Source organism: Manis pentadactyla, chromosome 2, assembly GCF_030020395.1.
Source record: "Manis pentadactyla isolate mManPen7 chromosome 2, mManPen7.hap1, whole genome shotgun sequence".
NCBI lineage: Eukaryota > Metazoa > Chordata > Mammalia > Pholidota > Manidae > Manis > Manis pentadactyla.
Window position 1 is genome coordinate 54,404,666 of NC_080020.1, and position 23,458 is coordinate 54,428,123.

Below are 23,458 nucleotides of genomic sequence, written 5' to 3' on the forward strand. Positions count from 1 at the left end.
TTATCCTCACAAGTGTCTAAAATAATCTTTATAATATTCATTTTATAAAAGAAGACCTTTAATCTCAAAAGTAGGTTAGATTTCTCAATGTCACAGAAAACACAGCAGCCAGGGCCAGCATTTGAATACAGATCAGTCTGAGTTCATACTTCCTCTTTCCATACAGCTTTACCTTCCCAGCAAATCCATTCTTTAGCTTGAAATGGTAGCTCTACATTCAAATTAACCACCTGAATATAAAGGACAGCAGTCTTTATAGATCCAACACAGTTGAATCGTTGGTAGGCTGGTATCTTTATAAAGCAACATTAACAATGAGATATTCACCAAGACATTACAAATCTCTCAGTTCTACTTTGCTGTGTTTTGAACACACACCTGAAGCAAACATGTCAAGCATTATTTAGGAGAGTGGTATGCACAGAGCACAGGATCTGTAGATTTAATGAAGAGTCACATCATCATTTGCCATCTCTCTAAGCCATTTAGAAAAATGATGATTACTGACTATAGAGAATTAGTGTTTCTTATATATTTGCAAATGATATATCAAATAAGAGGTTAATATTCCAAAATATATAAAGTGTTCATACAACTCAACACTAAAAACATTAAAAAAATGAGCAGAGGACCTGAATAGACATTTTTGCAAAAAGACATACAGATGGCCAACAGATACATGAAAAGATGTCCCCATCACTAATCAGGGAAATACAAATCAAATTAAAACTACAATATGATATTACCTCACACCAATCAGAAAGGCTAGTATCAAAAAGACAAGAAATAACAACTGTTGGCAAGGATGTGGAAAAAAGGAACCCTTGTGCATTTTGGTGGGGGTGTATACTGGTACAACTGCTATGAAAACAGTATGGAGGTCCTCAAAATATTAAAAGTAGAAATATCATAGTAATTCCACTTCTGGTTACTTACCTGAAGAAAAAAAAATCACTAATTTGAAAAGGTATGTGCACCCCTATGTTTATTGCCATGTTATTTACAATAGCCAAGGTACGGAAGCTACTGAAGTATCCATCAACAGATGAATGAAATAAGATGTGGTACATAGATAAAATGGAATTTTACTCAGCCATAAAAAATAATGAAATCTTGCCGTTTGTGATAACATGGATGGACACAGAGGGTATTTTGCTAAGTGAAATAAGACAGAGAAAGACAAATACCATATGATTTCATGTATACGGGAAATGTAAAAAACAAAACAATGAACAAACAAATGAGAAATAGACCCATAAACACAGAAAATAAACTGGTGATTGCCATAAAGGAGGGGTGTGGGTGACAGGTGAAATAGGCAAGGGAATAAGGAGGTACAGACATCCAATTATAAAATAAATAAGTCATAAAAATGAAAAGTACAGCATGAGGAATATAGTGAATATTACAATAACTTTGCATGGTGGCAGAAGGTGAGCATTATTGTGGTAAGCATTTAATAATATATATAATTGCTGAATCACTTTGCTGTACACCTGAAACCAATATAATATTGTATAGCAACTATACTTCAATTCCTAAATGCTCAAAAAAGTTAGTGAAGCTATAAATTTAAAAAAAAGAGAATTAGTCTCCCTTGATTCGTGTATGTGTAGCTTCTGAATAAAATGCAATGAGGTGCCAATATTCACAACCGGTTATTACTCTCTTCATTTTTTATTGTAATCTTAGACTATTATAAAAGCAATATGTTTTGATCAGTCATAAATGAGGGAGTAGAGTGACCCTGCCTACACCTTGATTTTGGACTTCTGGCCTCCAGAACTGTGAGAAAATTAATTTCTGTTGTTTTAAGGCACAAAGTTTGTAGTAATTTATATGGCAGCCAAGGGAAGCTAACACAACACTGTAAGAGAATAAAATAGTGATAACAAGTAATTTCCATTATAATCTCAAATATATGAAAAGATTTATGGAAAAAATTTGAAAAGAAGCTTGCCATCATGTTGGCAATGACTGCCCCTTATAATAACTTTGTTATTTGCTTCTTTATAACTTATGTATTTTCCAAATTTCTAGAATAAGGATCTTAATAAAAAAAATAAAAGATATCCCTTTGGCTTGTGAAAATTCATACGCATTGCTATGTTAATTGCATAATTTATGATGGAAAAATCGGAAAGAATCTAATTTTCTGATATTTGATAATAGCTAATTAAATTCTGATTTGTCCTTTTGATGGAATATCAAGCAGCCATATTATGAATATTATGCAGCAATAAAGGAAAAGTCTTAGAACAAGAAGACAACATAGCCTAATGGTTAAGATTATAGGCATTGACACCAGACAGAGTGCATTTTAAAAAGACCTGTTTCTAAATAACCAAGCACCTTAATAACCTCTTTGTTTTTCAGTTTCTAATTTGAGGAATAATATAACTGACTGAAAGTTTGTTTGAGGATCAAATGTATAATATCTTACCTATTCTAAGGAGAACATTTTTTGTTACATTTGAATATCTGATATTGGTCTATGACTTAAAATTGATGGCATCTTAGAGTCACAGAGTCGCTGCTGCCTACAGATGTAACCTTGGCCACCGCTGTTCATATGGCTGTCACATCAATTGAATTATGCACATTGTGATCCTATACAGTTTGAACTTAACCGCAATTTTAAAATGCCTTAAATTATATTATGATTCAGCATGAAATAAGTTATTGTGTATGGACAAGGGCATAGAAGTAGAGCAGGAGGGCTTAAATTTGATATTAGCAAAGTAAATAAATGCCCCTGAAGGAAAGAATGCAATTGTATACATTGATGCAAAGAAAACTCTAAGATGAAACTGTGTTACATTTTGTGACTAAGATATGACCCTATCATACACCAGCCAGCGCCACTGAGGGTAGAACCATGAAATCCCTCAAAATAGATGAAAGAAATGGTCTTGTCAATGGGTTTCAGCCCCGGGCAAGTTCGCTATGGATTCAGTGTGACCAAAGGAATGACAGTAGAACGTTCTTCTGGTGAAAGGGTTTATCACCCAGCTTGTGCTCGCGGTGGTAGGTCTAGCACTAGCGTCTCTGCCTCCGCCCAGAGCACTGGGCCCAGCTCTCTGTATAGCACAACAATAGCTTATTGCCTAAAGTTGTGGAAGTGGTAGAGTAGCAACAGGCCAGTTACATTATCAGGTGGTTTAAGTTCAGTGAGGATCCTGGCCTAGGAACCCCAACTTCCCCACAGAAATGTCAAAGTAATGAGCAGCTAGTATGACAAATTCATGCTTATGTAGACCATCATTAAAGTGTCAAGCATCAGTGTGTCAGAAACATCCTGTTCCCTTTAGACAGAAGTTGCTTAACTTCCAGAAATACATGATTCAATTGAGGAAAAAGGCCTATATGTTGTGTGAGAGTTTAGTGAGCAGTTTTTTAAGGTCTTTCTTAATGATACATTTGCATCTTACAATCAACAAAATCTCAGTTAACATTATAACTGTTAGTTATATATAATAAGCAAGTAAACAAAAACAAAACCCAAACCAAAAAAGATGATAAAGTTGTCTGTGTACTTATCTCACTGCAAAAATTTAATCAACAGAAATTTAAGGGAATATGTAAGAACATAAATGCTATGATGTTAGGTTGGTGGGTTAATGATGCTTTTTTCTTTCTGTTTGCAAATTCGTACAGAAACTTGCCATTTTCTTTTAACTCAAAATTTTTTAATTGAAAAATGTATTTCATGAGCACATAAAAAAAAAAACAAAAAAACAAGTTTAAAGGGTTGTCTTGCCAGTGGGTTTCAGCCTGGGGAAATTCACTATGGATTCAGTGAGACCGAGGATGACAATGGAACGTTCTTGGGGTGAAAGGGTTTATTACCTGGCTTGTTCTCCCGGCAAGAGGTTGAGCACTAGAATTGCATCTGCATCCAACAGTCTGCAGGTCTGTAATCCTGTTCTGTCTCTGCTTCTGCCCAGAGCACTGGGCAGAGCTCTTTATATAGTGACTCAGTCATTACTAGCTACTGGCCTACTGGTGTGGAAGCAGCAGGAGGACAATTACATCATCAAGTAGTTTAGGTTCAAGTGAGGATCCTGGCCATAGGAACCTTCACTTTATTCACAAGGGTATATAAACACAATGTAAATCTCTCTTCCATCTCAGACTCCATTTTTGTTTTCCCAGAAGCAATTACTGATTTCACATTCTTATGTAATCTTGAATGTTTAATTTCAATTAATAAACAAGCATGTAAGTACATATATATAATTAAACATACACATGCACACTTTATTCTTATACAAATGGAAGTATACACACTAGTCTCTGTTTTTCTACTCTAATGCTATAACTTGAGTATTGTTCTACAGTCTATGTAGTTTTAATTCTTCTTAACAGCCATATAGTATTTTTATCTGTCAGTATTCAGTGTAGGAAACAGAAATCACTCTTGGTATTTGAGATAGAAAGAAATATAAAGCAGGAAATTCGGTACTTATAAATTGTACGATGGGTTGAAGACAGTGGTTTATACTAGACGCAGATTTTAAAGGCACACTACAGTAATCCAGACATCAGCAAACTGCTGCTGTTTCCATGGCTTTTGAACCCTACAACTGCCTCAGTTTCCCCAAAGTCGATGACAAGACACTAACTCCTGGAACTGGGCCACTGCTTCTAGATGATGACAAAGCTGATGACGCCACACTAGAATGCTGAGTCAGGTGCAAACACTAATGAGCTGGGAACTCGTTGTGTAGAAGGCGGCTTCAATCTTACTTCCAGTCTCATATGCTTCTCACTGGTGGAATCAGCTTCTCATTTAGAACCCTAGCTGCAAGTGAGTTTGAGGAAAGTAGTTCCTTCTGAGGTAGGAAAAGTACTGGCTGAACAGATACCTAAACAGGGACAGCATCAACAGGATGTGGTCACCAACCAGTCTAAACTGCTGGTTCCAATATGGAGGACAATTTGACCCTCAACTCAACTCAAAGCTTGTTATATGTTCATTAGCCTACTAAATATCTTACCCCTCAACACCATGACAGTTCTGAGACAGATCATTTAAGGACAAAAAGAGGATGTCACCCCATTTCCCCCAAATCCCCTCCCTTTTCCAATAAAATGCCACCTATCCCAAAGAATATTCCACCCCTGCTTAAACTCCAGCTATAAGACTACCCAACCTGAACCTCATCAGGCTGCTCACCTCCCAATTCCATGCCCACACTCTCTCCTTGATTGTCTCTTTGTATTTGATTAAACTACTCTTTGCTTGTACCTGTTTGACCTGCTGGTGAATTCTTTCTTGATCAGAGTCCAGACCTCTCTACCAGGTTGAGGTATCACCTAGTGTGCAGGGAAACCTCCTGGGATTGGATTTCCCAACAATACTTCCTATGGGAAGGAATACAGAGAGGGTTAGAAATGGATGCTAATTGACCATAAACAACAGTATTCCATAATGGCCACACAGGTTATTAACCAGTCCTCAACTATGTGTGGGAGGGAGTGATATTTTGCTATTATAATGGGGCAATAAATATCAATCTAAATAAGTCTTGAGTATCTTTGAGAATACAATAAATTCTAAGAAGTAAAATTCATGGCATCATCAGTTGGTTGTATACATCTTTACATAATAAGAAAAACACATCCCAAACTGCCCAAAACACAAAATGATATTAATAGTTCAATTATGTCATCAAGGACAGATTTAAATTTTTTTAAATGTTAATGATTAAGATTTTAATTATTCAGAAGAATGCCCACATCCCCATTTGCTCTTCCATTCTCTGTGATACATTAAAGATGTTTTAGAAACACCTTCATTCTTTGATCTTAACCTACATAGAGCTAAGTTTACAAGTTCATGCCTCTCATCATAATCCCTACCCCTCTGTGGCTTCATTGCTGTTTACCAATCTGCCCTAAGGACAGCACAAAAAGGGGTGTGGCCAACAATCCAGAGCAAAAATAACTGGGCTCCTAGGACCAGAACATTTGTGTTCCTTCACTGATGGAGTATTCTTAACAACTACACCACCCACAAGCAGAAGTAATAACAATGATTAGCATTCTTAGAGTGCTTGCCAGAACCCAGGCATTATTCCTTCCTTCAATCCAGAGGATTATCATATGAGGAAGAGGCACCTTTATGATCCCCATATGTAAACCAGGAAGCTAACCCTCAGTGACATGAGCAACTGGTCAGAGGTCACCAGCTGCCCTTGCCACCTTCCTAGAGTGTGGATTTGTTCTGTCTCTCATGACTATGTGGGGATTCGTGAAACATGAGTCTGACTGAGGCAAAGGAACTAATATTTGGTGTAGTCACCCAAAATGGAACCCCAACCTCAGGAAAACCCACATGTTCTACAGTCACAGACTATGCTTCACACCAGTGATTCTTATTGGAATGAAGAACAAGAAAGTGACTGCAGATTAGAATAAATCTACTACTGAAAAAGCAATGCACAGTGCAGGTATACATTCATTTAGCAAGCCAGCGGTTCAGTCATTAACTGGCTGCTATTCATGGAATACTGGAAGCCTGAGGGGACCAAGAAAATAATACAAGTTACAGCCTCCCTTACACTCTCAAGGAATTTACAATCCTTTTGGACAGAATAGACAAATATATACCAAATGTTTGAATAACAACTATAGTGCAAGACAGTATCTTTGCAATGTCTTTGTGAAATTTAAAAATTTTTTACACTTTAATTTTTCAATATATTTTTTAATATAATTTGGTCTGTTCCTATCATACAATCCTATCAAAGCTTTGGTTTGTGACTTGATTAATGTACCGCAGCAGGCTGCATGACCGGGAAAAAACCTATAAAGGGGCTCTAACAGTAAATATATTAAGGTCTTAGCACAACTGAAGTAATCCATCATTATATGCTCAGTTCAGTCTTTCTCTATGAAAATTACATGTACTTTTTAATCCTAGTTCTAGTTCCTACCAAAGACAATGATTTTGTTAAAATGAGTAAAAACTTCCTACAATAATGACTAAAAAAAGAAGACCCTGCCTCCTGACTTGGCTGATTGGATGTTCTCATGTAAGGTGGGGGTCAGGGGACAACCCCAAATAGTTGCTTCCATGGCAGCTATACCCCGGAATGTGGAGTCTGGAAGTGGCATGAGTGTCTCATGGCAGCAGATGACTGTTACTATGATGTGATTTTGACCATAACTTGACCCTGTTGCTTTCTGTCCATTTTTGAGCCTAGCTTCCAAGTGCCCTACCAGTTTAGTGGGCTCTCCAATAATCTTAAAATAAATTTGTGTTGTTTTAGCCTAAGTTAGTCAGAATCAGTAGCTGTTGTTTGCCATCAAGAATCCAGAGGAACAGAAGGTTCAGGAACTTTGGGCAGGGACTCAAGAGTGCTCAGTGGCAGTGTATCTGCTGTGGTGGTGGGTGGGCGGTGTGGCTGAAAGAACATGCTGGTATCTGCTGTGGACAACACTCAAGAGTAGGTTCTCCACACTGGCAGGTCTTTGAGGCTACCTGCTTTACAGGAAAGTGTTAGGCTGAGGCGTAAGAACACTAAAGCCTGAGTTCTAATTCAAGCACTGCCCGTTACAGACTATGTATCCTTCTCAGGCTTACGTTTCTCATTCACACTTTACTGATCACTTATAACAGCTCTTAATGTGTTAAGATTCTGTACATCTCCTTGATCATCCACAGTTGAGATTTTTAAAATTCGTTTTATTTTTTTGTTCAATAAATATCCATGTTATGTTTCCAGTAATAAACAATGAACTTTATTTTTATTGCTGACATAATTTGCCTTACTGATCCTAAAACATTTGTTTTCATCAAAAAGTGTGAAGAAAATTATAATTGGCTTATATATTTGTATTTCATTAAATTTTATAAATTAAATGACTAAATATTAGTAAATGTGTTCTTAAATGTCATCAAAGATTATTTCTATCATACCATTTCCTAAAACACTAAATTTTGAATGTGCATTTATGAAGATTGTATTAGTGTAAATTCTCCAGAGAAACAGAAACCAATAGAGATTTTAGAAAGATAGCTATTTTAAGGAATTCGCCCACAGAATTATGGAGGTTGAAAAATTAAAAAATCTGTAGAGTACTCTAGCTGACCAGGGAAGAGTCATGTTAGCAGTTCAAGCCCAGAGGCAGTCTGATGGCAGAACCCCCCATCCTCCAAGGAGATTAGTCTTTTTCTAGTAAGGCCTTCAACTGGTTGGATGAGGCTCAACTGCATTATTGAAGGTATTTTGCTTTACTCAAAGTTTACTGATTTTAATGTGAATCTCATCTAAAAAATACTTTCACAGAAACATCTGGAATAATCTATGACCCAGTATCTGGGTACTGTGGACTAGCCAAGTTGACACATAAAATTAACCATCACAATGTATATAGTTAAATGTTAAAATGAATAATGCAGATACTAATGATATCTATCATCAGTGGGAGAAAGGAAAATCCACTTAGCCAGAATGATTGGAGGAAGCTTCATGGAAATGGTATGATTTAAATTGCACCTAGGGATAGGAGAAGAAAATAAGTTTTCATTTTCCTTCTCACAATCAAGACAATGAATGACTAGGATAGACTTCCGGCAAGGAAGATTTCTCCAGATGTTTCTTACTATATCATTCTCAGTAAGTAACCTCCCTATGAACCCACCTGAAGAATAAGTAATTAATTTTAGATGATAGACATATTTAGAACATAGACATATTCAAAATATTTTAGAATAAAACAAGAAGCTGTTTTTAAACCAAGCAACCACAGCTGACATCTATTGCATATTTACTATACGTATTGGGCATTATTCTAAGTGTATTATCTAATTTAACAAACACAACAAGATACAATATCTTAACGAAGGTGCTGTTATTATCCCCACTTTATAAGTACAGAAGACTGAAGCTCACAGAGGTTAAGTCACTTGCCCTAAATTACACAGCTAACTAGACATGAAGCCATGATTTTAATGTAGCTCTAATGCAAAAGCTTGTGATTTTGATCACCAAACTAGATGTACAAAAGAAAAAAAAAGTGCGATCAAGATAAGAAATTGCCAATGCTTTAAATTTATCTTAGTATGGATTGCCCTCAAAGCAAACGAGACAAGGTTTTGGATGTATGTAAGCTCTTCTGGGAGATGATCTCCAGAAGCACAGTATAAGGAGGTAGGCAGAGAAAGGAGGACAGCCAATAAAGGCTGTATTACTATCTTACTGTGCAGGCTCAGTTTCCTTGGGAACTCTGAGAGACTGTAGAACATGGCTCAGAACTGACCCACCGATGAAGAAGGAAGCTGGCACACTTATCTATCAATTCTCATCCCCCATTGATTGACTGTTGTTCCTAAAGAGATGAATTCCCTGGCATTTCTGGTCTGCAGCATAAACAGGCTGACAAGGAGATACAGGTGCTTAAGGAAGGAAGTCCTTGGTATATATGGGAACTAGCACTAAAGCTACTGGTGTGCTTCAGGTTGGACCTATGGGACACTGACAGCATCTGCTACAGGATATGAATTCAAAACAATTCATAAGCAGAAATTTTCATTATGTTAAAACAGTTCATTTCACAAATAAATGGATTTGTTTCAGTGAAACTGTGCCATAAAATAAATTAGCTTTCACCCTCTAAATTCCCAATTTAAGGAACCCTTACAATATAAAAAAGAAATTAAGATGATTTCCATTTCTAAGAACAAACTAGAATTGATTACAGATTCACATGTTAAAAAATATTTGCAGCATCAACTGGTTCATGCCAGCATTAGTCTGGACAATCACTAGTCACTGTGAAATAAATAATCACTGCTTTTACCTGCCCTGGAGACACATGGAAGATATGTGTACACGGGACTGGCTCGCCCATGCAAATCTGAAAGCCTGCAGTTGTTCTGGGGGATATTTCCTGTATCTTTGAAGTGCCATCTTAGTGACTTTTCAAAATGAATTGTGTATACACCCTTGTAACCTACTTTGGGTTTGTTTATTGTTGCATCAGACCATCCCAAACATACCCTACAAATCTGGTGAAAATCTGTTTCACTGTTTTTTTCACAATATAGCAATAAGTAAGCAGAGACTCTATTTTATTTGGAAACCCCATTTTCTTTATATAGTTGACAAACTGGATTTTAGAAGTGAAATAAACTAAGGTAGTAAACAGTCAAATCACAATCTCCCCAAAGGACAGAGCTTATGGCTTTTTCAAAATTGTTACCTTATCACATGACTATAGTTTTAAGTGATTCTAAATCATGTGTTCTAATAAATGTTTTCCCTGTGCTTCTTGTAGCAGATGACCAAGCCCTTACCTGTAAATTTTGAATGCTGTGTGATAACTTCATAATTAGTGAGTTCACAGTGAGGTTAAGGACTGACAGTTTAAAAGTAAATTATTTGTTATGGGGAAAATGAGAAATTTTTTACAAAATTTTTAGAGCTACCTTCTGAATGTGGAGAGTTAGTAAAAAAAAATCTTGAAGAAAAATGGAAAGGTGGAGAGAGATGCCCAATTCTGTATAACTGTGTTAACCTAAGGGTGTGCTCCTGGAAATACTCAGTTATCATCATATCCTAGAGTGAAAAACCCTTTAGCTTTTTAGCCTTGGGTTTATTTCCTATAAATATCTCAGCCACTGAGTTTATTTAGTAGAGACTTCAGTTATTGCTTCACAGAAAGAAAGCACTGACAACCTATCTCCTTAAGGAGAGAGAGAGACTGGTGTTTACTCCAGACGTAGATCTTAGAGGAATAAATGTCCCCAGAGTTTGAGAAGTTGGAAGCTATACTTGTTTATGGGAAATATATACTCATTCTAATGAATATTTTTTTTTGCCTTCTAATAAAAGTGGGCAAAAGATCCAAATGTGCTTCAGGATTTTTTTTTTTAGTATGTGGTTGTCACCATGAATATTCTCTTTTAATCTAAAAAAGTACCCCAAAGGATAATTAGACTGAATAATAAATTAAGAATGAATAATAGAAGACCATATCTTTTTTCATCATAATCAAAGTCAAAATCACATTTTAATTTAACATTCAATGTTTGAACCCCTGAGGTGGCCTATCCTTTGGGAACTTGGGGACTCTTTTGACTTCAACTTCATCAGACAAAAACTTAATCTAAAACCACCAGCCTTTCTACCCCATAAATATGAGGTTACTCTTGAGAAATCTCTGCCTGTCTGCTTTGTTGTCTACATTGATTTCTTATGTCTCAGTTGCAACTTATTTTAATGATCTGTTTATGTCCGGACATTGGGAATGCAGGACATACTCTATGTATAATTTCTTTGCAAAAGTCTCACCATCAGAATTATTACACAGAATTATTTTGCTGTTAATAGCTGTTTACAGATATAGTTAAATATATGAGGTGAAAAAAACCTTTTACTAGAAATAATAAAATATAACCATTTCCAAAACATGATATAAAATTTTAAATCCTACTTAGGGGGTGGTAAAAATAGCTCATCTGAGAATCTATTTTGTTTATTTTCAAAGATGAAAAACAAATGTGGAATTAGTAGGAATACAGGACTTCATTTCTTACCACACTATATCTATATTAATGGAAAAGTAACTCCAGACTACAGACTTTTAGGGTATTACATTTTCATACACACAAGCACAAATAAGTTTCATATAATGTCAATTATGAGTGCTTATTTATAGATAAGTTACTGTATTTCTGTCCTCTTTATCTTTCTTCATTTTCAATTTTCAACCTAATCTGCTGCTATGCTTTAACCCATACACTCTTTGCGTTAACCCTCCTCCTCTGACAGCATCTCTCTCTCTTCCAAGGATTTCAATACATTTATTAGGTTCTGCACACTCTACTCTTTGATTAAGACAGCAGTTCCTAGAAGCAGCTTTCTGTATCTGCTGCTGCCCTGTAACTCAATTGTAATGACACCGTGCCATTTTCTGGAAGTGTTTATGGTTTGAAGATAATAAGTTTATAAATTAAATAAGGCAAATAATTTGTAAATGTTTCTGAATGTTCTGTTATCCTTTTTGAAGGTCAAAACACATCAGCTCTGTGAATCTAAGCTTGCTCATCTGTAAAGGGAGGGGGTTAGAATGCACAGTCTCTAAGGTTTCTTTCAACTCAAACATTCTAATCTTAGGCTGTGAGATCAGAATGCCTAGGTTAGAATCCTGGTTATTTCTATACTGCCTTAGGAAACTTACTTAATCTATCAGTTTATGAGGATAATAATAATACTTACCTAATATGATTACTACAAAAAATTAAGTAAGTTAATTCTTATAAAGCACAATGGACAGTGCCTGGCACATAAATACCTTTTAATAAATGTTAGTTCCTATTATTATTATTATTTTGTAATATCTTAATATAAATAGATATTAATTTAGTCTTTATTCACCACCACTAAGGTATTAGCCCATTGAGGGGTCTCATGTACCAGGAAATTTTTCATTTGGGCTGGTATTCACCTATTTGTTCATTAATTCCAGCAATGTTTATGCTTATACCTGTTTCTTTCTGTTGGTTCATTCCCTGGCCTTGGATAGTTTCTCCACATGCATGCTTACTCAGATGAAGATATGAGGAAAGCCCTTTATAGATCTTTGGAGCTCTGTCTCTACGCAGCTTCCTTCTCTCTCCATTACTTTGCCCTACAAATTCTAGCCACCTTGGTCTCCCCAGGCTTCAACTCATGAAACTGTCAAGCTCTGTTTGGGTTCCTTTACATGTGCTATAGCCTCTCCAGGCAGTAAACTGGGATGATTATAGGCTTCCTCTCTGGTATATTACAGTCCTGTACTCCCCATGTCTAATGATGAAAATGTATTGTTTTATATATTTCATCTGATTTTTTAATGTTGAAGATAGGGGGCAAATTCAGACCCTATTACTCCATCATGGAAAAAAGTTTTCAGTACATTTTAAGTACAAAAATAAATAAATATTAAACATATATACTTATATGTTTGTACACTTATACAACCAATTCCTTAGAAGTTTTCTTGAGAGAGGAACTATGTCAGTACTGACTTACACTGTTCCTAATTCAGCAATAGCTGGGTCCATAAAGCAAAGGCCAATATCATATGAAGCAGGCAGTATATCAGCAACCTCACTCTGCCTCTCCTCCAATCTAATGAGATTCAAAATTTGACTAGATGGTTCACAATAACCTCTTAACTGTCCATTCTGCTACCACCTCTCACTCTGCTCCCCAGAGTTGAGTTCTCATGGCCCTATCTGTTCCCTGTGACCCTACCTGCCAGGAACTTAGCTGATAGGCTGGGATATGCCAATCAGTGAATAGAAATTGGGATAGTTATCTATTTATCTATCATCTACTTTTCTAGAGAGAAAAGGCTGTAAAACCCTACCCCACAGGGTTAATCTGAGTTGAAACTGTAGGCTGAGGACACCAAAAGGAACAAAATAATAGCAAAATGTATCAGCCTTATTTTTCAGAGCCAATAGGAATTCAGGGAGCTGTGAGAAATTTCAGCTGTGCCTGGAACAAGCTTAAAGCAGATTGGGAGGCATGCACAGCAGCAGTTCCAGATGTCCTCAATTTGCCTTTCCTTATTACCACACTAAAATCACTACCTCTGGGTGGGGTTTAGCTATTTTTAGAACACAGCTTTCTACAACATCCCACACATGACCACAGAAGAACAGTCCTGCCCTGACTTTGTAAATTTCACCAAGCTTTGTTCAATATGTATAAACTCTACTAAATAAGCATAAACCTTTTGCATAACTTCTGTTCTTCCTCTGGATTCAAGGAGACAGATTTGAGCTAGCCTACCGTCTCTTTGCTCAGCCACCTGACAATGAAGCTTTTTCCTTTTGTAAAAGCTGGTGTCCCATGTTTGGCTTACAGGTGCATCAGGCAGCAGACCCTTGTCAGGTAACAGCTGCAAAAAAGAGGGTGATAGAGAGTCACAGACTCTATGACTGGCCTATAACATGTGAAGTCAGGAGCTGGAAGCTGCCACATTGTATGTGGCCCAAGGTGAGTTATCCACAGGCATGTAGAAAAAAAAGAATCAGATGTGCACTGAGAGGCAGAGATGGCAGAACATGACCTGAATTCCAGGTGATTTTCCTGTTCTTGACTCCACAACCTTCTTGAATTCTTGCCCTTGGGGTCTATGATGTCCCATTGTATCTTTCTTTTACTAAAACTAGTTTGCAGGGATTTATTACCCTTCAATAGACTTGGAATTTGTGTTGTCCAGAGTCAACCATTGATATTCTACATTTCTGAGTCTCCTTTGCTGCCAGTCAAATCTGGAGAACACACTGTCCTCTGACTGAAGCTGTTTCCACCGCTGTGTATTTCAGTCTCCAGGATTTGCTTTTTTCTCTGATCCGGAGGCAGGTGTTAGTGGGATGCAGGAGATAGAGTTCAAGACCCTGGGTAAGTTTCAAGGCCCCCTGTTAAGTTACAGTCAGAGGGACCTAGGGTCAAGGCTTCCCAGTAAACAAGAAGCCACACCCTGGACACCTGGAAAATTCAGCCTGAAAAATATGGAAATTTTTCCTTTTGAACTGAGCTGGGCCCTAGCAACAGGCCCCTGCCAATCATGTAAATTTCTTCATTTTTGTGCTAATATACCATAGGCACTGCAGCCCTAACAGCATCCTCTCTTGGAGCCCCTCTCCTGATTAGCTGGAGTCTTTTTCTTTCCTTAACACTCCTCATTAAAAGCCTTGCTGGTTGCTCTGTACTCGTTTGCTGGCTTCATTCCTCATCATCTCCAAGACAGGATCCCAGGAAGAATAGTACCTCCTCCATCAGTAACAATTCTGCCATCCTATTTTACCCTTGCCAGCTGCCCCTGGGCCACTAAAGTCCTGCCCCCAAATCTGAGTGATCGCAGCCCTTCTGCCCCATCTGTGGACTGACCTTTAGGATAAGGCCCATGTGACTTGACGACCAGCCATCCAGGATTCCTGATTCCTGCACTCCTGCCTGGGAGGGGTCTGTTGAATCACACTAAGTAGGCTGCCACTCTTCCTACATAATACATGCCAGACCCAAAGGTGAAACAGATTTGCCTTCTGACATAACATCTGGGGCAAAGCAGGCTGCCACACTATATAATATTCTTCTTTCCAATCCAGCCAAAGTTGTGGGAGGAGTTTGGCAGTGAGGGAATGAGTATCATTCATCATTTCTCCCTTTTTCTCTCAAGAGAGCACCTAGCTAATGCCAACCTATATAAAAAGGTATAATTGAACACATTAATAATGAAGATTGCATTATACTACATTCCAGGGTTGTAGAAATGCTGAAAACTGGTACTTCCAGAATAAAAATGGACAAGTTCTGCCTCCTATATCTTGAGTATGTATTATTATTAGAGCTCATTTTTTATTTCACATACCCATGTTTCTCTCCAGTTGATCATAAATTTGCTAAACCTTGACATAAAATGATTTTTAGCAAGAGGATGCATGAGGGCAGTCTTAGTGGGTTATTAAAGAAAGCAGTAGAGAAAAACCTAAATATTGCTGAACCAGTCATAAATAAAACTTTAAAATGAGAAGTTAGATAGCCTGTAAATACTAAGATTAAAGAAAATTAGGACATTCCATGTTAATTTGGATTGCAACTATTAAACTCTTTCATGAATTTACCTGAAGTTCATAGATATGAACATCTTATAAAGAAGAGAAGCTTTCTATGTCTCTAGTGAGTTTTAGGATTTTTTTTTTCCATTTTATGAACTATAATGCCAAGATCAGTTTCTGTCCTGTGATAATTGCCTTTCTATCCAAACCCAAAATACACTAAAGTAAAATGTACATTATTGCTAACTTTAAAAATGACTATTTATCCTCAAATTCCATATAAGAACATAGTAAGAAAAAGCAGCTAAGGACATGAGTAGACAATGTATAGATAACTAAATACAAATGACTGATAAATACTGAATATGAAAATATGTCCAACCATTTAACAAAGATACAAACTGATATTACAGCATGATACCATTATTTCTGTATCACATCAACAAAAAGCTTTAAAAATAATAGTATTTGATGCTAGTAAAGAACATTGAAATAATTGCTCATATATTACTGACAGGAATGCAAACTGATATAGCCTTTCTCAGAATAAATTTGGCAGTAGATATGAAGAATATAAAACACGTTCATACCTTCTGACCCAGCATTTTCCCTTCAGAGAGTCTATTCTGGGAAATAATCTGAGATGTGGACAAAGATTTATTCACAAAAATAGTTTAACAGCAAAATTTATAAAATATTTTATGTCAGAATACCAGCTGCAAGTACCAGAAACCCTGATACAAGCTGACTTAAATACAGAGGAAACTTATCTCACATAACAGGAAGTACAGAGATAGAGGTAGGCTTCAGGGTTGTGATTCAGTGATTCATCAATGTCATCAAAGAACTAAAACAAGACCTTCCGTTAATCTCTTCTGTGATCTTCAGAGCTGTCAAAAAGTAAGGTGGCAGTACATCTACAATTCACAATGTCTATAAGAAGTGAGACTATTTCTTCTCATGGCTCTGTTGTAGATATGAGAAAACTTGCTTAAATCTCTCCATCAAGATTTCCTTTGACTAGTAGTAGCAAAATGCCATTTCTGAACCAACCACTGGGAAAGGAAATTATATTATTTTTAGACCAGCCAGGTCCACTGCTGGATCTCTTAGGGAAATTATTTCTCTTTGATGTACACGGCTACATGGAGGAGGAATATATTCCTGAATAAAAGCATTGTTCTTTTTGGAATAGAAAGAGCAACCAAAAGTGTGTTTTACATATCTTAATAAATTAAGATAGCAGTTTGGTAAAATAAGTTATGGTACATTCATGCTGTATGGTAGATGACTAGCTATTATAAATGTTGTGTTTGAAGAATACTTACTATAGGAAAACTTCATGATGTAATATCATCTTAGTCTGCTCAGGATACCATAATGAAATACCACAGACTGAGTGGTTTAAACAACAGAAATTTATTTCTCACAGTTCTGGAGGCTGGTAAGTCCAAGATCATTTGGTTCCTGGTGAAAGCTCTCTTCCTGGCTTGTAGAGGCTGCCTTCTTGCTGTGTTCTCACATGGCAGGGAGAGAGAGAGGGCAAGTTCTCTGGTGTCTCTTCTTATAAGGGCATTAACATCCTCATGAAGGTCCCACTCTCATATCCTAATCCAACCCTGATTACAGTCAGAAGGCTCCATCTCCAAATATCACATCAGGGATTAGGATTTGAACATTTGAATTTGGAGGAGTACACACATTTTTAGCCCATAAAAAGTGTTCTGTCAAATAAAATTAGAAAACCACATGTACCTTGTGTCTATATGATACATATACATATGTGTTAGTATATACAGAGAAAGATCAGGTAGAAATGATAAAATATAAGCTGTGGATATCTCTGTAATAAGATTATTGGTGATTTCCATTGTCTTCCCTATTCTTTTTGTATATTTCATTTTTTTCTACATTAGTACACATAAAAGAATAAAAATTATTTATAAAAATTCCACTGGTATTTGAGGTTAATGGCAGCGCTACTCTTAGTAAAGTCCATCTCCATCTCTAATTACTCACACATGGTGTTTAATATTTTGAGAGTGTACTCTTTGTTCAGACTTGTGGGTTGGGTCTACTAAAGCTGTGCTGGATTTATTTGGTGAAGTCTTCAAAGCCACTTTAACTGTTTACACAATACTCAGTTGAATAGCTATTGTTTGACTATTTACACTGACTACTCACAGTACCTACAGATACAGTGTTTCTTTGATCTTAGCACCTGTAATACTTGAGATAAACTTTTGGGCAGCTGTCTACTCTTGGGCTTTGATAACTTCTCTTTCCAAGAGCACTGGTTGTGGTCTATGGTGAAATACCCCTTTACAAGTCTGTGGTTGGATGGCCCTTTGATGAGCCATTGCCCTACTAACATATTTGAATAAATGAGACTGTTCTCAGACTGAGACTAGCTCATTCAACCTTCTTATCATCGGTGTCTACCTTAAAGAAATACTGGAGGAGTCGGATAGAAAAAAGTCCAAGGTTTGGAACATAAGGCAAAATAAGGTCTAACAGACAGGTAGATGGACCTGCCTTCCCGGTTTGCCCAAGACAACGGGGTTTCCCGGGATTGGGACTTTCAGTAAAACCAGGAAACCCTGGGAAAGCTAGGACTGGGTAGTCTCCCTAGACACAGTTCCACAAACTTCTCAAGCCAAGAGCCACACCTGGGGATCACTGACAAATTATTTGGGGAGCTAAAATATATTGTTTTTTAGCTATTTTTTGTTTTCCTTTGTTTCCTTATTAGAATTTCTCTTGGAGCATTCCAAGCTATTTCTGTTGTTTCTGTTGCTCTGGAGGAGGGGATTCCCCACTTGGGGCAAGTTCACTATGGATTCAAAAAGACTAAATAAAACTACAGAAAGTTGGGGGTTAAAAGAGGATCATACCAAGTTTATTCTCACAGCAGTTACCTGGCTACATACAAGCAGCAAAAACAGTCTCCACCTCCGTCTCTGCCGACTCCTGCTCTGCTCCCGCCTTCTCCCCAGCATGGAGTTCTCTTCCTTTCCCAGCACGGAGGCTCAGCAGCTTCTGTCCCCTGCTTCCTCTCTGCACCCCTGGGGCTCTCTGACTCTCTGCTCCCACTGCTCTCTCAGCTCTCTCCTTCCTGCCAGCACTGGGAGGAACTCTGTGGGCAGGTCTCTGTGGTGACTGGCGGATGCCTGACCAGTTAAGCCCAGGTGCTTGTGTCCTCTCCACCCCTTCCCTGAGCCAGTACTTCCAGGACTGACAGTTTGCTCCAGGTGCCTCTTCCATCAGTAAACAGTTTAAATTGGCATATAATGGGCAATATCAGAATCAGGCAAGGTGAGAATTCTGGCCATAAAATTTCCATTTTCTCTACAGTTACTAAGGAATGGAATTTTTTTTGCCATTTTTCAGCCAACAGTCGAGGGAAGCAGAAAGACTCAAGAGGCTGGGTGGGGTAGCATCCAAAAAACCCTTAGGAGGCAGAGAGAAGGAAATACCAGTGGGAGCACCCTTCTTACCCAGGGATCTCCTACAAAAACCTTGTCCATTGGAAATTTCATTTCAGAAAAATTAAGGATTTGATCCTTTTATAAGGTCACAGCCCAAATTTTTATTCATCTGTATCCTCACTTTCAGTTTTCAAGATCTGCTGTCATGGCAACATTATGAACTGAGTAGTTCAACCTTAATGTTTATCAATGTCTGCTGTGCTATTTAAAACTCCTAAGGTTTTCTAAAAAAGAAACTAGGTATTTTTATCTCTCAGTCTCCTCAGAAATCATCCCATGGACTTTTGATGTTATTCCTGACATAGACACCAGAGCCTTATTCAACACATAAATGATCTCTAAGAATTTTATCATAGGCCTCATCTTCCTGTACAGAGATTATGTGCAAAACTAACCTTGTTTTTGCAGAATTACATAAATAGATGCATTCTATGTGGTATGTTATACACTACCCTATTCTTTTTCATTAAATGTGATTATCAGAAAGGTCAAGAAAAAAACTTAAAAATGTGAAAATCCCTGTATAGTGAACAATAGCATACACTCAAAAACTTTTAAGAATGTGAGAGTCAAAAGCGTATTTTAAAAAGGAATGATTACTATGGTTTTCAGTATCGGGTGCCATTGAGAAAAAAAATTATTTAATACTTAAATTTACTGTTCTAATTCGGACAAGTTCTTTGAATATTATACAAACTACACTGAATGGATGGTTAAACTCAGACTCTAATGACTTTAGGCTAATGAGATGCATTTTCTTTGTTTTCCTGAAATGCACATTAGCTTCTTAGCATGTAAATGTGCATTAGCTTCTTAATGCTTTCCTGTTTGCTGAATGAATCAACCTACTCTTTAGGATGTGTGGCAGGAAAATATGTTTGAGAAATTAACTGTATCCTTTTTCTTTTAATTTCTTCTATTCCTCTTCTCTTATTCAAACTATATTGTTAGTTTGATCAGATGAAGAATGTGGCAGGGAGAGAACTATCCTGGTTATCTAAGCAGACTGGCTCACAGGCCACTTACAAGTAAGATTCCTGTACCGCAACTATGACAAAAGCAAAAGAGCTGCTGGTCTGGGAGCAGGAAGGAGCTAACCAGCACAATGGACTACTCTGCCGTAAACTGTGTGGGTGGACAACTAATATTCAGAGGGATCGGCACTGGCCCTGATGCCTAGACATGTGGCCCAGCCAAGGAGAGATAGGTAGTTGTTGGAGTGAGTCTTGGCATTGGGAAGTAAAACTCTCCAAAAAGACTGTATTTAAATTTTCTGAAGGCTAACCAAAATGGGTACTGACTGAGATAGTGCAGACATTCCTTCAGCTTTGGTAAACTTTAGACAAGCTTCTTCCAGAATCAAGGTTTCTGACTGACATTTTCGTAGGGCATTTACTTAAGAAAACTTGGAATTGTATATCGTTTCTTTGCCTCTTTGAAATGTAAATTTGCTACAACCCAGGAATGACCTTTCTCAAGGACATGGGAGCCATCCCTTTGAAATGTAATCATCAAGAAAGATAGAGCCTTTGTCCCATAGTCTCTGGGGAGAGTAGAATCCTAACTTTGAAAGTGACAGACAAAATCAGTAAATATGAATGACCTAATCACATTGACCAACCTCTCCTGGAAAGTCCTCTAGTACTTTTCCATTAGCTCACCCCAGCATTTACAAATCCTCATTTCAATGGAGTTGAGTTCAATTTCTCTCCCCAGTTGCAAAAGTCTCTGTCCTCTGTTGCATAATCTTGAATAAGGTTTTCCCTGCCTGTTTTATTGGTCTGGCAGTTTTTCTTACAGGACTCAAAAGTAAACAATTAAGCTACCAATTTAAAGTTTTTTACTTATTGTATACTCCAGTTTGTAGCCTGAAATTCATAAGTCTGAAAAATAGAAACATTCCTGCTCTGTAGCTGGCTTCTGAAATCCTGGATATTTTGCATATTGGGAGTCAGATTAAAAAATAAACTGTTTCCTTATTTACCTGCTTCTTTTTTGAAAACATTCATTCATTTTTATTTAAGTATAATTGACATATAATAGCTACTTCCTTTTCAAAGTAATGTTTCTTGTTCTTCTTTCCATCAGAGATGGTTACTATTTTTTCCCCCAATTTGATCATTTATATTCCTTTCTAGGACATAAAATTTGTTATGAGAATTTGAAGTAGGATCTGTCAACTGAATAGCACATAGCCTAGCCCCTGACGGCCATATGGCCAACACAAAGAGAGTTGTATTCTTTTATCAAAAAGCAAACACATTCAATAACGCATCAGTAAACAAGGGAATGTTCTAATTCTAGGCCTTATTTTTACAGCTTGAGAAGACACAACACTTTTTTCAATTAAAAATAACAGAAGAACTAAAATGAAAACAGCTTTAACAGTAAAGACTTTTTAAATCCCACATAATAGGGAGGTGTAATAGTTTTCTGCTGTTACTGTAAATAACCACAAACACAGTTCCATGGGTTAGAAGCTTTGGCATAGCATCTCTCAACTGGAGTCTTACAAGACTGAAATCAAGGTATCAGCTGGGCTGGGTTCTTGTCTGGTGGCTCTTGAGAAGATTCTGCCTTCAAGCTCATTCAGGCTGTTGGCAGAATTCAGTCCCTTGAGGGTTACAGGGCTAGGCTCCAACTTCTTTAATATGGCCCCCTTCCTCTTCAAGCCAACAATGGCACATCAAATTCTTCTCATGCTTTGAATATCTGATTTCATATTCTACTACCAGCTGGAGAAATATCTCTGCTTTTAAGAGCTCATGGAATTACATTGGATAATCCAAGATAATCTTCCTGTTTCAAAGTCATCTGATTAATAACCTTAATTACACCTGCAAAATCCATTCTGCCATGTGAAATGACATATTCACAGGAGAAACCCTAGGGGACAAAGGTAACGGGGACTGAAATTCTGCCCACCACATAAGGATTTGGAATCTGTTTTGGAGGTAGAGTCGAAAAGATATGCTTCAAAATGTGTTTAACATTTTATCTACAAAGACATTTGTGCCTTATCGAGAAATTTATTAATCCACCATTTCCTTGAGTACTTTCATTAACTAGTCTACAAATATCCTGTCAGGGTTTTCAGTGTACAGAAAGGGAGGAAAGACCAACTATCACTCAAGAAAAATTTGAATGTGGTAATAAGAATAGTGGTTTGTGAGGCAAAGACATGACAAAATTCAGCAGGAATTTGTGAGTGTGAAGGTTACTTACTCACTGTTCTCTTTCTATGTGGTTATGCTGCATGAACAGAAGCATAAGAAATGAATGAAGAAGGTCACATGTAATATGTGAGGAGTGGGGACCAGAAGTATATCAAATTAAAGAAGGTAAAATAGTAAAGAAGACCCAAGAAATCCTAAATAGGAAGAGGCCAAAAGGTAGAAAGAGCATTAGGACTACATGTCATCAATTAGCTAATCTCTTCGGAAAAAAATTTACTGAGAGGTGAACATTTTAAAAGGAAACTTTTCATAAAAGACATAATCTCGGGATCTCGAGGAGGGGGTGGGCTGGGGGTGGCAGCCCGGCCGGGTGCGCACAGCCCCGGCGGTACAGGCGTGTGTAGCGCACTGTCAGGCACTCCTGCGGAGAAGCTGGCGGGTTTGGGATGTCGAGGCTGCCCGCAGTCCCAGAGCAGGGCTGCCCCAGGCTGAGCGAGCTGGACTCTCGGTGCACAGGCTTCATGCTGGGGCTGGACATGGGCAGCTCCATGATCCGCTGCCACATCTATCACCATGTGGCACTGGTCCGTGGCTCCAGCGGCAGAAGGTAGAAAGTCTTTATCCTCAAAATGGCTGGGTTGAAATTGATCCTGATGTTCACTGGTGCCAGTTTGTCACTGTAATAAAAGATTCTGTCAAAGCTTCAGGAGTGGAGATGAATCAAATCATTGGTCTTGGCATTTCAACACAGAGGGCAACCTTTATTACGTGGAACAAGTAAGTGCATTTTGTGATAAGCATTCCCTTGCTCAGTTCAGACCACAGTGAATACACTACTGTGAAACCTACTTGGGGAGTTTGAAACTTGTGAATTCAGAGCAGTTTTGCTTGGTTAAGAGGGATGAATGTGGGCCCACTTTCTGGCTTACTAAACTATGCACCCTGTGGGTCATCAGGACTGCACTTACATAAAATAAGGACAATAAAAAGACTATTGCCTAGGAAGAATTAATACTGTCAAAATGGCCATCCTGCCTAAAGCAATCTACAGATTCAATGCAATCCCTATCAAAATATCAACAGCATTTTTCAACGAACTGTAACAAATAGTTTTAAAATTCATATGGAACCACAAAAGGTCCCGAATTGCCAAAGCAATCCTGAAAAGGAAGAATAAAGCAGGGAAGATCTCACTTACCAACTTCAAGCTCTACTACAAAGCCACAGTA

At 37.6% G+C, this 23,458-nt stretch overlaps 1 long non-coding RNA gene across 1 annotated transcript in view; it reads right to left on the reverse strand.

The window, feature by feature from the left end:
- Positions 1 to 16,926: 16,926 nt before the first annotated feature.
- LOC130680941 (uncharacterized) overlaps positions 16,927 to 23,458 on the reverse strand; it is a 130,370-nt gene continuing 123,838 nt past the window's right edge. The window contains exon 3 of the long non-coding RNA XR_008993999.1: positions 16,927 to 17,289. This is a non-coding gene — a long non-coding RNA (uncharacterized LOC130680941). The remainder of the gene's footprint in view (positions 17,290 to 23,458) is intronic.